Here is a 13428-nt window from a genome sequence, read left to right as displayed (position 1 = left end):
CTGGAATTTGGTAACTAAAATCTTAATTACATGCTGTCACCCATTTTAAGTTTCACTTTGTTTATGAGCTGGGGAAAAACATTCAGATCATTTACATGAGTTTGTTCTGTGTACTTATAGGTATGTTAAAACTGAAGTTCAACGAAGAATAGAAATGCAATTTTCCTGTCAATAACCATTACTACATTTTATAATAAATACTAATCATTGTTATCACTATGATTTTGTAAAAAGATGGGCAAGGTATAAGGAAGAAAGGAAAAATCATTTAATTCTGGTTCAACTCCCTTTCTCCAAGCCTCTAATTTACACATTTAAAAATAAAATCATTTTAAAATCAGTTCTTCATAGATATGACTACAGAATACTGTTCGAAGCACTTGCCACTCTCTTTAGTGAATATTATCCACCCTTCAGTAACTTCTTTTTTAACTGGAAATAGTACAGTTTCTCACTACATAGGTACAGTATTTTATAACATTTTTCATACATCATTGGTAATTAAAAAGACAAACTCTAAACATTAATAATTTAAATTTCAAAATATATTTTTTCTGTCATCTAGAGATTGTTGACCTGAAGTCTCTTAGCCCTGATATTGCTATCAATCAAACCTGAGCCAGATTTACAACTGTCTTCTGTTTCTCCCACTGCCTAACTACATACTTACCAATGAAAACAAACATTAACAGGTTCAAAAACAAAGAGACAGAACAGAAATAATACACTGCAGAAGTTAATATAAAATTGAGGAAAGCTAAGAAAGATGAGTAGATGCTGAAAAGAATAAATATAAGCTCTTTTCCTGCTGCAGCTGTTATTTCTCCACTACAAGAAAACCACAGCAACTATGGGCTTGTATGTTGTCCTATTGATGACATTGTGAAATATATAAACAGCAATATTTTGGGAAACCAACTCTAAGTTATTCAAGTTACTAGAAAATTATTTGATAGAAATATAACTCTCCATCAAGAATACAACCCAGGCTGTTTGGTTCCAAAATGTGTGCCTTTCTCTGATTGTAGTCCTATTGATTTTTAATCTGTTTAACTGCACTTCTTGATATTGCTTTTGGAGAAGCAGAATAAATAAAAGCTGTTCTTGACAGAAGTGCTGTACCAGCTTTCCTTACTCCATCACACATGAGTGAACAAGATACATGGCCTTCAGGAAATGGTTCAGCTTTCCTACATTTGTTTATCAGGATTTTAATTCTGCTTACTGATCCTGTGACAGTTCATCTTGTCAACTTGATTGGGTTGAGAAACACCTAGGAAATTAATAAAGTACATTTCTGAGCATATTTATGTTTTCAGGCATAACTTGCATATGAAATAGCAAACTAATGGAGAAGACCTGCCTTGAATGAGAACAGCACCATCAAACAGGTTATAGGACCAGATAGAGCAAAAACAAGAGGAAATACATTAGCACAAGTTCTCCAGCATTTTCCTTCCACCCACTCTGCTTCTTGAGTGGCACGTTATGAGCAGCTTTCCTGTGCCATGCCATTCCTCCATGGTGTTTCTGCCTAACCACAGGACTAAAAGGAATGAAATTTGCTGACCTTAGAATGAAAACACTGAAACTGTGAGACAAAATAAATTTTATTTCAAGTTGTTTATCTCAGGTATTTTGTCATAGTGAAGGAAAGTTAATACAGAAAATTAGTATTGAAAAGTAGGGCTGTTGCTATGACTATACCTGACAATATGGTTCAGAAACCTTTAGAAATGGTTAGTGGGAGCCTTAGGGAAAGGTTTAGAGATGTAGGACGGAGAAGCCATAGAATGCTGTAAATGGAGCCTAATGAACAATTCTAGGGTGAGCTGAGACAGGAAGGCTGATAGGAATGCAGACAGTAAATCCTATACTCGTGGAGTTGCAAATAGGAAATATTAGGAAATGGACGAGAGGCCATTCATGTTACATTTTAGCAAAGACGAAGTGTACATTTTGTGTGTACTGAGATTTTGGGGAAATTTCAGCTTAAAAGAAATGGAATAGTTAACCTGACAATGTAAATTTCAAGGCAGCACAGCATTCAGGCTGTGGTATGAGTATTACTAGATTCTTTTAGCGAGATGTGCAGTGAGAATTGGGAAGAAAAAGCAAAAGAGAATAATTTGAAAAACTTGAATTTTGGCCAGAAAAGATGCATGTATAAAGTAGGGGTCAAGGAGGGTGTGGTTGATGAAAAGATTAGGGCCATAAAAAGGAATCTATCTCCTCTTTCCTATCTAAGTAATACCTGAAAATTTACATTCCAAATCAAAGTTCATTTAATACCTTTCTCAGTTTCTCTTCTTAATCTATACATCAATGTTTAAAAGGTCCCAATAACCACCATCATTGTCTCTGACCTAGTTTGTCTCTGTCCTCTTTACTAGTTTGCCAATTCCTTCCATCATAAAATCCACCTTCTGCACTATCTCACAAAATGTTAACTTTTATTTATTGAGGGTCTACTACACAATAGGATTTGGAGTTCAGTTCACCCACTTGCTTACTGTGAAACCTAGAATATGTTATGAAATCTTTCTGAGCTTCAGTTTTCTCATATACTAAAAGTTTGTAACAATACAATGTAATTCCAAAAGTTAAATGAGATGCCCTATACATAAGTGGTGTATATTATAAAACATTATACCTCAGATCACTTACTTTACTACTGTCATCATTACTGTGTTAAAGAGGGAAGGAATTTTGGAATACAAAAAATATTGTCTTTGCTATCAAAAAGTGTATGGTATGGAATTATGACACTGTAAGCCACAAATATGTATATATAAATCAATAATAATACTAATATGAAGAATTATACTATGTGGATATACTAAGATAACAGTTTAAATAAGCAAGTGCTAAAATTGTTGATGCTATCAGTGCAAAAAGAGGCTAATATTTAACACCTACTAATGGTTAAATGTAGTAGTTACAAGTGCAACACAAGTTCAAAACAGGGAAATTTCAATGTTAACTTGGGCATCCAAAATTGCTGGGAAAAGCTTTTATTGCCAATTTCAATTATTCAGAGTGTGATTTTAAAACTATTGAACTCATCATCCTTAACTAACTTTGCTTTCTTCTTTTTCTAGTTCACAAATATAATAGAGGGCTTCAGGATAAAACTAAACCAAATGTTTTCTAATTTTCAACTAATCTATAAATATTCATTGATTTAGCCAAAAATTATATGCGTTTGCAATATTCTAGGTATTCTCTACACATTAATGATCAAAAGTGAATAACGGAGATAATCTCCTTATATATTCTATTTGGAGAGACAGATAATAAACAATTGTATCTATAACTGTAAAGATTTATCCATCTTTACTACCTTCACTTCCATCATGAAAGGGTAAATACCCCTTTCTAAAAAAAGGTAATTTCTCCAAATGTGACCTTATTTCTATACCACAACACTTTTTTTCGCTATGACTTATACCCCCCAGTATCTTCTATTTTTCTCTCTCAACTGGCCCCTTTTCCTCAGCCTATAACATATTCAAATCTTCCTCACTATAAAAACAGTGTGGAATGTTCAACATCACTGGTCATTCAAGAGATGCAGATGAAAACAACACTGAGATTCCACATCACCCCAGAAAGAATGGCTGCTATCAAGAAATCAACCAATAACAAATGTTGGCAGGGGTGTGGGGAGAAAGGAACTCTTCTGCATTGTTGGTGGGAGTGCAGACTGGTGCAACCACTGTGGAAATCAGTATGGAGATACCTCAAAGAACTAGGACTACAGATCCCATTAGATCCAGCTATTTCCCTGTTGGGTATCTTCCCCAAAGAATTAAAAGAATCATACCAGAGCGATATATGTGCACCCATGTTTATAGCGGCACAGTTGGTAATAGCTAAAGCTTGGGAACAGCCAAAGTGCCCATCAACTGGAGACTGGATAAAGAAGATGTGGTTTTTTTTTTATGAAATGGAGTACTCCTCAGCCACAAATAATGAGAAGCTAGAGTCATTTATAGCTAAATGGATGCATATTGAGGCCATACTCAAGTGAAATAAATAGGACACATATGTGTAAATACTGAATAGTTTCTCTAGTGTGAGAAACTGAAAGTATAAATAAGGATTAAAATGATTAAAATGAATACTTGATAATTTGAAATAGGAAAAGTTCCAAAGGTGTAGGGTTGGTGGGAGGGGAAGGTGAAAGGGAAGAAGGGAAAGGAAAAATTATGAGAAAAAAATGGAAACGAAATCTATGTAAACAGGGAAGGGTGGAGGGGGTGAAGGGCACACAGGCAATGGGGGAAAAAATAAGAACTAAGGTACATCATGTACAGGTACAAGCACCCAATGATAAATGTAAACATATTGTTTACCTCAAATGTACCAATAAAAGAATTTTTAAAAAATAAAAAATAAATAAAAACTGTGAAGATGGGTAAAGGAAGATAGCAAAATAAGATCCAACAACAGACATCTTCCCGAAGTAATATAAATTTTAAAAATGACCCATATATAACAGTATACTCACAAGAGCCAAGGAAACCAAGTGAGTGACCACAGGACCTACTTTTAGTGTAATAGTAGGAAAAGCATTGAAAATGATAGGAAATACAGAGTTGCACTGCCCACATCTCCACTACCCAAATTCTGAGCAGGGCAGTGAGGATCAACAACCCAACTGTGGGAAGGAGAGGGAAGGGTGGGTATTTTTTTTTAACTTGGAACTCAATACCAAGCACACGGCTGTATGTTTAACCCAGTAATGAGAAAAATCTCCACGGCTTCTAAAACTAGACAAATATTCAATAATAGATCCTCCTGACCTGCCCCAAGAGATAGAAAGAAACCCATAAGCATAGTATAACAGGTTTTCTGTTCTGGTCTGCACCACTTCCAGCCAAGCTGTAGACCTGGGGCATACCCTGGGAATGTGCTTGTCTCAACAGCTGCAAGCTTCAGGTGTGACCCAGTTTGGGATCAGCCTTGATAGCCAAGGAATTGCCCCCATTACTGTTCTCCTAAGATCAGGCAGCACATAATGGAGAATTCTGCTGGAGGAAATGTGAAGCAAGTAAGTAAAGAATGTCGTCTTGGAATTCAGTGCTAGACTCTACACATTTAAACCAAACACCAGAAGAGCACAATGACCTCTGATACCAACCACTGCCTGCACACAGACCCTCTGAACTCACCTGTAGCCTTGGTGGGACTGGCTCATTTTCTAGACTGCAACATGTCCAGCTGGTTGCATTGGCCTTGGGCCTTGAATAAACCTCAGTGGTAGGCAGGTCACAGGAGTATAGGTTCTAATCCTGTTTTTGTCCTTTGCTGGTCTTAGTAGTTATAAACTTTGGGTGCAACCAAGCATTAGAACAACAGTGGTGTCCAAGGGTAAATTCACCACATTCTTTCTCCAACACCAGGAAGTACACTGTGGAGAGTCACTGTACACTTGGGAGGGAAGAAGGAACCATTTAGAAAATATTGTCTTGGAGCCCAGTGTCACGCAGTTTCTCATAACCTGACCAAAGGACACTGACCATGAACACAGACTCTAAACCTGCCCTATAAGGAAACTGTGGACCTACCATGATGGAACACCCTCTTTAGGCCTTTCAAAACTCTATCTGGGCTCTGAGCTGCGACTGGCAAGGAGAGACAAGCACCTTGAAGCTCCAAGGCCATCCCGGGCCACGCCCAAGACACGGTAAGGTCCAGAGGCTTCTTGCAGCCCACCCCCATCCGATGCTCTCTAAGCTGTGACTGGCCAGGAGAGACAAGCACCTGGAAGCTCCTTGGCTGTCCCGGGCCATGCCCACAGCACGGTGAGGTCCGCTTAGCCACATGGGGTCCTCCAATGCCCAGCACCGTCCCCCCCCGCACCATGCGCCGCCTACCTTCTGGCTTTTCTGCTACGTGGTCCCAAACTACAGAGGCACAGGAGATTATAAAGACCCTTGTCCTGAGGGCCACAAGATAGAGCAGAAGTTACTAACAGAAAGAGGACCTCTCAGGCTCCTTGATGAAAACTGAAGCTCAGCAGAAAAGTAAAGAGAATCTCTATAATAAAGGCACATCAGACCACTGTACTTGGTCTGCTGCTGGCTTGCTGAGACTCATTGACTTGTATATTCATGGAGATTCCTACCTTGCCTACTGTGACAGCAGAGACATACCCTGAAGGAGGCCAATAATTTCTATTGTGCTTTGCAAAAAAGGAAAAAAAATTTTTTTCTCTTATTTTTAATTCTTAATTTTTACTTTTTTTCTACTCTTCAAAGTTTTGCTTTTCTTTCTTTTCTTTCTTTTATCTTTTCTTTCTTTCTCTCTCTCTCTCTCTCACTCATTCTCTTGCTGTCCTACATTGCTCCTAATCTCCCCATTTGTTCCTTTCTGCACTGAATTCAGATTTCTCCCTTATTGTTTTTTTCTTCTCTTTTTCCTTCTCTTGATTATCATTAGGTTTAAAGGAAAGTAAATTCGGTAACTAGCCTCCCTGTTACCGTTAGATGATTCTATTCACATCTTTATTCTTTCATCCTGCCTTTTTCTCTTGCCTTTAACAACTTCTTAGAGTTTGTGTGATCTTTCTGTGTCTTCTGGCCTCACTGCCAATCTTACCTGTTCTTTCTACCTGTGCCTCCATCCTCAAGTCCTTTTAACTCCCACCCTGAAGGGGAAAGATGCTATATTGAAGAGTTTATTCATTATAAACTTATGTTGGCTTGGTCCTCGGTTTTAATTTAACTCACATAGTTAAATGTGATAGATTAATAACTACCACAAATTGTCATTTTCTAAGCTGTGCTTGATGCGATGGTATTGCTGACTATGTCATTTGGGCTAACATGTTGTGATTGATCTAATTAGTTTTCCTTCCTGGTATAAGAAAAATAAAATAGCTTCAGAGTCATTAGAGTCTCAAAATCCAAACACAAGCTATATCTGGAACACACCTCTGAAAAGCAATCATTCCACAAGGGATTTAAACAAAAGCAAAAAACATACCTACATTAAGCAATTTTGAAATATCAACCCAGGAATAAAATCAAGGACAGTACCAAAAACAAAAATGAGAAGCCACTTAAACAAGTCACAAACCAAGACTTCCACCCCACAAAAGGCAACTTCTGGGGGAAATGAGGTGCAAAAGTCTGATAATCAACCACCTGTACTCCCTGAACTGATAGCATGGGAAGTAACAAAGAAGATGAATGAGGCTCTAGAAAAATTCAAAGTAGAAATAATCTCCCAGATAACTACAGAGATGGTGAGTAGAGTGAAAGACAGGATTAGAGGCTCTAGAACAGAAACAGATAAAAAAAAAGATGAGCTCAGAATCATGCTGGAAGCCATGAATGCCCAGCATAAGAAAGAAATGGAAACCACGATCACCCAACATAAGAAAGAAATGGAATCCATGAAACAGATTCAAACAGATATCCAGGAGATCAAAAACTCCATTGAAAGAATGCAGAGCAGACTAAGAGAATCTGAAGACAGAATATCAGGTATAGAAGATAGGATTGTGGTTAAGGACCATGAAAACACAGATCTCTTAAAGATAGTAAGAGACCATGAGAAAAGAATCCAATAGCTGCTAGATGATGAAAGAAGAATAACTTAAGACTCATAAGAGTCCATGAAAAAAGAGGAGAAAGTACAACTGACATAAAGAAAACTGTTCAGAGGAGTAATAGTAGAAAACTTCCCAGACAGAGGTAGAGAATTGGACATACAAATTAGTTAAGCATATGAACTCCAACCAGCCATGACCAAAAAAAATCTACACCTAGACATATAATACTCAAGATCCCAGAAACCCAACAGAAGAACAAAATTCTACAGGCAGTTAGAAAAAAGAAACAAAACACCTACAAAGGAAAGCCCATCAGGATCACGGCAGATTTCTCAACACAAACCCTAAAATCAAGCAGAGCCTGGATTGAAGTATTTCAAGCCCTAAAAGAAAATAACTTCCAACCTAGACTGTTGTATCTGGCAAAATTATCTTTCAAAATCAGTGGGCAAATTAGATACTTCCATGAAAATGAACACCTGAGAAATTTCGTGAACACCAAACCAGCACTCCAAACAATTTTAATCAATATCCTAGAAAAAGACAATGAAGGTCACAATGCCATGAGGCTCAGCATAGAGAATGCATGACACAAGGTAAGACACTAAAGTGAAAGGGGGGAAAATAAGAAATAAAAGAGCCAACAAGGGTAAAACATCATGACAAGGATGAGTCAATATCTCTCAATTATAACTATCAATGTTAATGACCTCAATACACCAATCAAAAAACCAGACTGACAGAATGGATTACGAAGAAAAACCCACCAATATGCTGTATACAAGAAACACACCTAACTCAAAAGGAAATCCATAGACTGAAAGTAAAAGGATGGAAAACAGTTCTCCACACAACAGGAACCCAGGAAAAAGCAGGGATAGCAATCTTATTTGCAAAAAAAGTAGATTTCAAGCCAAAACTAATTAAGAGAGACAAAGATGGTCACTACATCCTTGTGAAAGGAACAATCCAAGAGGAAGAGATGACAATCCTAAATATATATGCACCAAATATGAATGCCCCCAACTATACAAAAAAATTTTAATGGACACAAAAAACCAAATAAGCACTAATACAATTGTAATGGGGGATGTCAACACCCCTCTATCACAAATAGACAGATCAACTAGAAAAAATTTAACAGTGAAATTCTAGAACTGAACCAAGCTATTGAACAAATGGACTTAATAGATGTTTACAGAGTGTTCCACCCAACAAAATCAGAATACACATTCTTTTCAGCTGCACATGGGTCATTCTCCAAAACAGATCACATGCTAGGTCATAGGACATATCTAGGTAAATGTAAAAGAATTGAAGTTATCCCCTGTATAGTATCAGATCATAGTGCAATAGAATTGGAGATCAATAACATAAGAAAGCTTAAAACTCGCACAAACACATGGAAATTGAACAACACCCTCCTGAACAACCAATGGGTGACAGAGGAAATTAAAGAAGAAATTAGACAGTTTCTACAAGTAAATGATAATGCCAGTTCAACATACAGGAACCTGTGGGACACAATGAAAGCAGTTCTATGCGGGAAATTCATAGCAGGGAATGCCCATATTAGGACAACAGAGAGAACTCAGTTAAATAACCTAATGCAGAACCTCAAGCTCCTAGAAAAGGAAGAACATAACAAACCCTAAGATCGTACAAGAAAGGAAATTATAAAGATCTGAGCAGAAATCAATGCAATGGAAACTAAGAGAACGATACAAAAAAATCAATGAATCAAAGAGCAGGTTTTTTGAAAGAATAAATAAAATCAATAATCCTTTAGCCAACCTTATCAAAAAAAGGAAAGAAAGGGCTCAAATCCATGCAATAAAGAATGAAAAAGGGGAAGCCACAACAAATCCAGCAGAAATCCAGAGAATCATCAGTACCTACTTGGAGAAGCTGTACTCTAATAAAATGGAAAACACAGAAGAAATTGACAGATTCCTAGATACATACAAATTGCCAAAGTTAAATGAAGAAGATATAGAAATTCAAAACACCCCAATTTCAATGGTTGAAATTGAAAATGTAATAAAAAACTTACCAACAAAGAAAAGCCCAGGTCCTCATGGCTTCATTGCTAAATTCTACAAGACATTTAAAGAAGAACTATCACCATTATTCTTTAAACTCATCCAGGAAATTGAAAGGGAAGCAATACTTCCAAATTCATTCCTGGAAGCAAGTGTTACTTTGATTCCAAAATTAGGGAAAGACCAAACCCAAAAAGAGAACTACAGGCCAATCTCCCTAATGAACATAGATGCAAAATTCCTCAATAAGATACTGCCAAACAGAATACAGAAGGTCATCAAGAAGATCATAGGCTTTGACCAAGTCAGATTCATCACAGGCATGCAAGGATGTTCTACATACATAAATCAATAAATATAATACACTATATTAACAGAGTCAAGGACAAAAAAACCACATGATCATCTCAATAGGTGCAGAAAAAGCATTTGACAAAATCCAGCACCCATTCATGATAAAAACCCTACAGAAAATTAGAATAGAAGATCTTTATCTCAACCTGATTAAGGCTATCTATGAAAAACCAGCAGCCAACATCATACTAAATGGTCAAAAACTGAAAACTTTCACATGAAAATCAGAACAAGTCATGGATGCCTACTATCACCACTCCTGTTCTATACAGTTCTGGAAACAGCCACAGCAATTAGAAAAGAGGAAGAAATAAGAGGAATAAAGACAGGAAGGGCAGAAGTTAAACTGTCATTATTTGCTGATGATATGATACTTTACATAAAGGACCCAAAATACTCTGCTGAAAGACTTCTAGACTTAACTGACAGATTCAATAGAGCAGCTGGATACAAGGTCAAAACTCAAAAAACAGTAGCCTTCTTATACGCAAATAACAGACTCACTGAGAGAGAAATTAGGGAAACAAATACTTTTACAATAGCATCCAAAAAAATGAAATATCTATGAATCAATCTGACAAAGGAAGCAAAAGACCTCTACACTGAAAACTACAGCACTCTCAAAAAAGAGATCGAAGAAGATATAAGAAAATGGAAAGACATCCCTTGCTCCTGGGTAGGAAGAACCAATATAGTGAAAATTGCCATACTTCCAAAACTACTATATAGATTTAATGCAATCCCGATTGAAATTCAAAAAATATTCTTCACAGAACTAGAGAAAACAATCCAAAAATTCATTTGGAACCAGAAGAGGCCTAGAATAGTAAAAGCAATTGTAAGCAACAGAGACATGACTGGGGGTATCACAATTCCCAATTTGAAACTGTACCACAAGGCTACTATGCTAAAAGGAGAATGGAACTGGCAAAGAAACAGACCCAAGGATCAGTGGAACACATTAGAAGATGCAGAAACAACTCCAGCCATGCTCAGCCACCTCATCTTTGACAAAGGTGCCAACCACCTCATTGGAGGAAAGATAGCCTATTTAATAAATGGTGCTGAAAAAACTGGATTTCAACATGCCAAAGATTAAATCTAGACCCATATCTATCTCTATGCACTAAACTGAGATCGAAGTGGATTAAAGATCTACATATTAAAACAGAAACACTATACTTGCTGGAAGATAGGTAGAACTCTTGAAGACATTGGCATAGGAAAAGACTGTATGAACAAAACCTCAGTAGCACGGGAACTAGCACAAAGAATCAACAACTTGGATCTCATCTTATTGAAAAGCTTCTGCATTGCAAGAGAAACCACCAACAGATCTAAGAGATAACCTACAATGTAGGAAAAATTTTTAGCAGTTGTACCTCAGACAAAGGACTATTATCTAGAATATATAAAGAACTGAAAAAATTCAGACTCCCCAAATTCAAAGTCCCAATTCAAAAATGGGCATCTGAAATGAACAGACATTTCTCAGACAAAGAATTAAAAGCAGCAAATAAGCGTATGAAAAAATGTTCAACATCACTGGTCATTCAAGACATGAAGATGAAAACAGCTGAGATTTCAACTCACCCTAGAAAGAATAACTGCTATCAAGAAATCAACAAATAACAAATCCTGGCGGGGTTGTGGAGAGAAAGGATCCCTTCTCCATTGTTGGTGGGAGTGCAGACTGGTGCATCCACTGTGGAAATCAGTATGGAGATACCTCAAAGAACTAAGAGTAGAGGTCCCATTTGACCCAGCTAATCCTCTGCTGGGTATCTTCCCCAAAGAATTAAAAGAATCATACCACAGTGATATATGCTTACCCATGTTTATAGTGGCACAGTTTGTAATAGCTAAAGCTTGGAAACAGCCCAAGTGCCCATCAACTGGAAATTGGGTAAAGAAGATGTGGTTTTTTTAATGAAATGGAGTACTACTTAGCCATAAAGAATGAAAAACTAGGGACATTTATAGGTAAATGGATGCATATTGAGACCATACTCTTAAGCGAAATAAATAGGACACACATGTGCAAATACCAAATAGTTTCCCTAGTGTAAGAAACTGAAAGTGTAAATAAGGATTAAAATGATTAAAATGAATAATTGATAATTTGAAATAGGAAGGAAAGGTCCAAAGTGGTAGGGGAAGTGGGAGGAGAAGGGGAAAGGAAATAAGGGTATGGAAAAATTATGAGCAAAGAAAAAAATGGATATTAATCTTTGTAAATAGAGAAGGGTAGAGGGGGAAAATGCCGCACAGGTAATGCGGAAAAAATAAGAACCAAGATACATCATGTACAGGTACAAACACCCAATGATAAATGTAAATGTATTGCATACCCAAAATGTACCAATAAAATAATTTAAGCAAAAAAAACAATAGGTGGGATCTAAAAAGATTAACTCATAGAAGCAGAGAATGCAATGGTGGTTCCTAAGTGCTATTGGGTAGAAAAGTGAGAGTTAGGGACATGTGCTCAAAGGATACAAAATTTCATTTAGATAAAACAAGTTGAAGTGAATATATACCTTTACATGATATATCTTGATTCTTATTTTTTCCCCATTCCCCTGCCCTCCCTTCCACTCCTCCACTCCTCCCTATTTATGAAGATTTTGTTTCCTTTTCTCCTTTTCTCATAATTTTTCCTTTTCCTTCTTTCTTTTGCTCTATTGCATAACAAAGTGATTATAGTTCATAACAATTGTTTGTATTATTGAAAATGACTAAGAATAGATGTTTTGTTCTCACCGTAGAAATGATAAAAAGATAACTGATCAAATTCATGAGGGAAGCCCAGAGGAGAGCCACCAGATAATGCAGATATGATGAAACAGGGGAGGCAAACATACTCGTATATAAAGAATCAACCTGAAAGGGAAATTCACTGCATAAAATCCAGTACACAGGTTGTTGATAAAGAGACTCAGGACTGCTACTGTTCCACAGCACCCCTTACATCCTTTACCCTGCAAACACATCATCCTGGAAATGACTCAAGAAAAGGGAAGTTGAACTGCTTCTGGATTGTAATACCTCTTACATCCCAGCGTTGGTGTTCACACCACCTTGGGAGAATATCATGCTACTTGAGGGAGACAGCTGCACTTCAACAGAGACCTTTCTGATGGAATAGGCTCACAATTATTCTGATCTCCCCACTGGGAAGAGGATCACTGCGAGTGAGATACTCACAAGACAGGACTTTGGAGAAACTAAAACTCAGAAAATGCTGTATGAGACAACACTGGTGGACATTCAGAAATTTGAAAGCTAATGTGCCACTTCAATTAAGGATCTGAATCTGGGCAGGAATGCAGCTGGGGATATGTAAGAGTAAGCAAGCAGCAAATTGGAAGTGGTGGAAACCTGGAGAAAGAAGAGGCTAGACCAATTCAGTTATTATTAGTCACCCATTCTTTCCCATACACCAAGAGTGCTCTGTCTATGGGACAT

General features: G+C 37.1%; 1 long non-coding RNA gene across 3 annotated transcripts in view; it reads right to left on the bottom strand.

The window, feature by feature from the left end:
* LOC110347170 (uncharacterized) overlaps window positions 1-13428 on the bottom strand; it is a 183096-nt gene that overhangs the window by 86840 nt on the left and 82828 nt on the right. The window lies entirely within an intron of this gene.

The sequence above is a fragment of the Heterocephalus glaber genome, unplaced genomic scaffold, assembly GCF_053883595.1.
Source record: "Heterocephalus glaber isolate CG9 unplaced genomic scaffold, H.glaber_assembly_v1.0 deba00000936, whole genome shotgun sequence".
Lineage (NCBI taxonomy): Eukaryota > Metazoa > Chordata > Mammalia > Rodentia > Bathyergidae > Heterocephalus > Heterocephalus glaber.
This window is presented reverse-complemented; position numbering and strand designations above follow the sequence as displayed.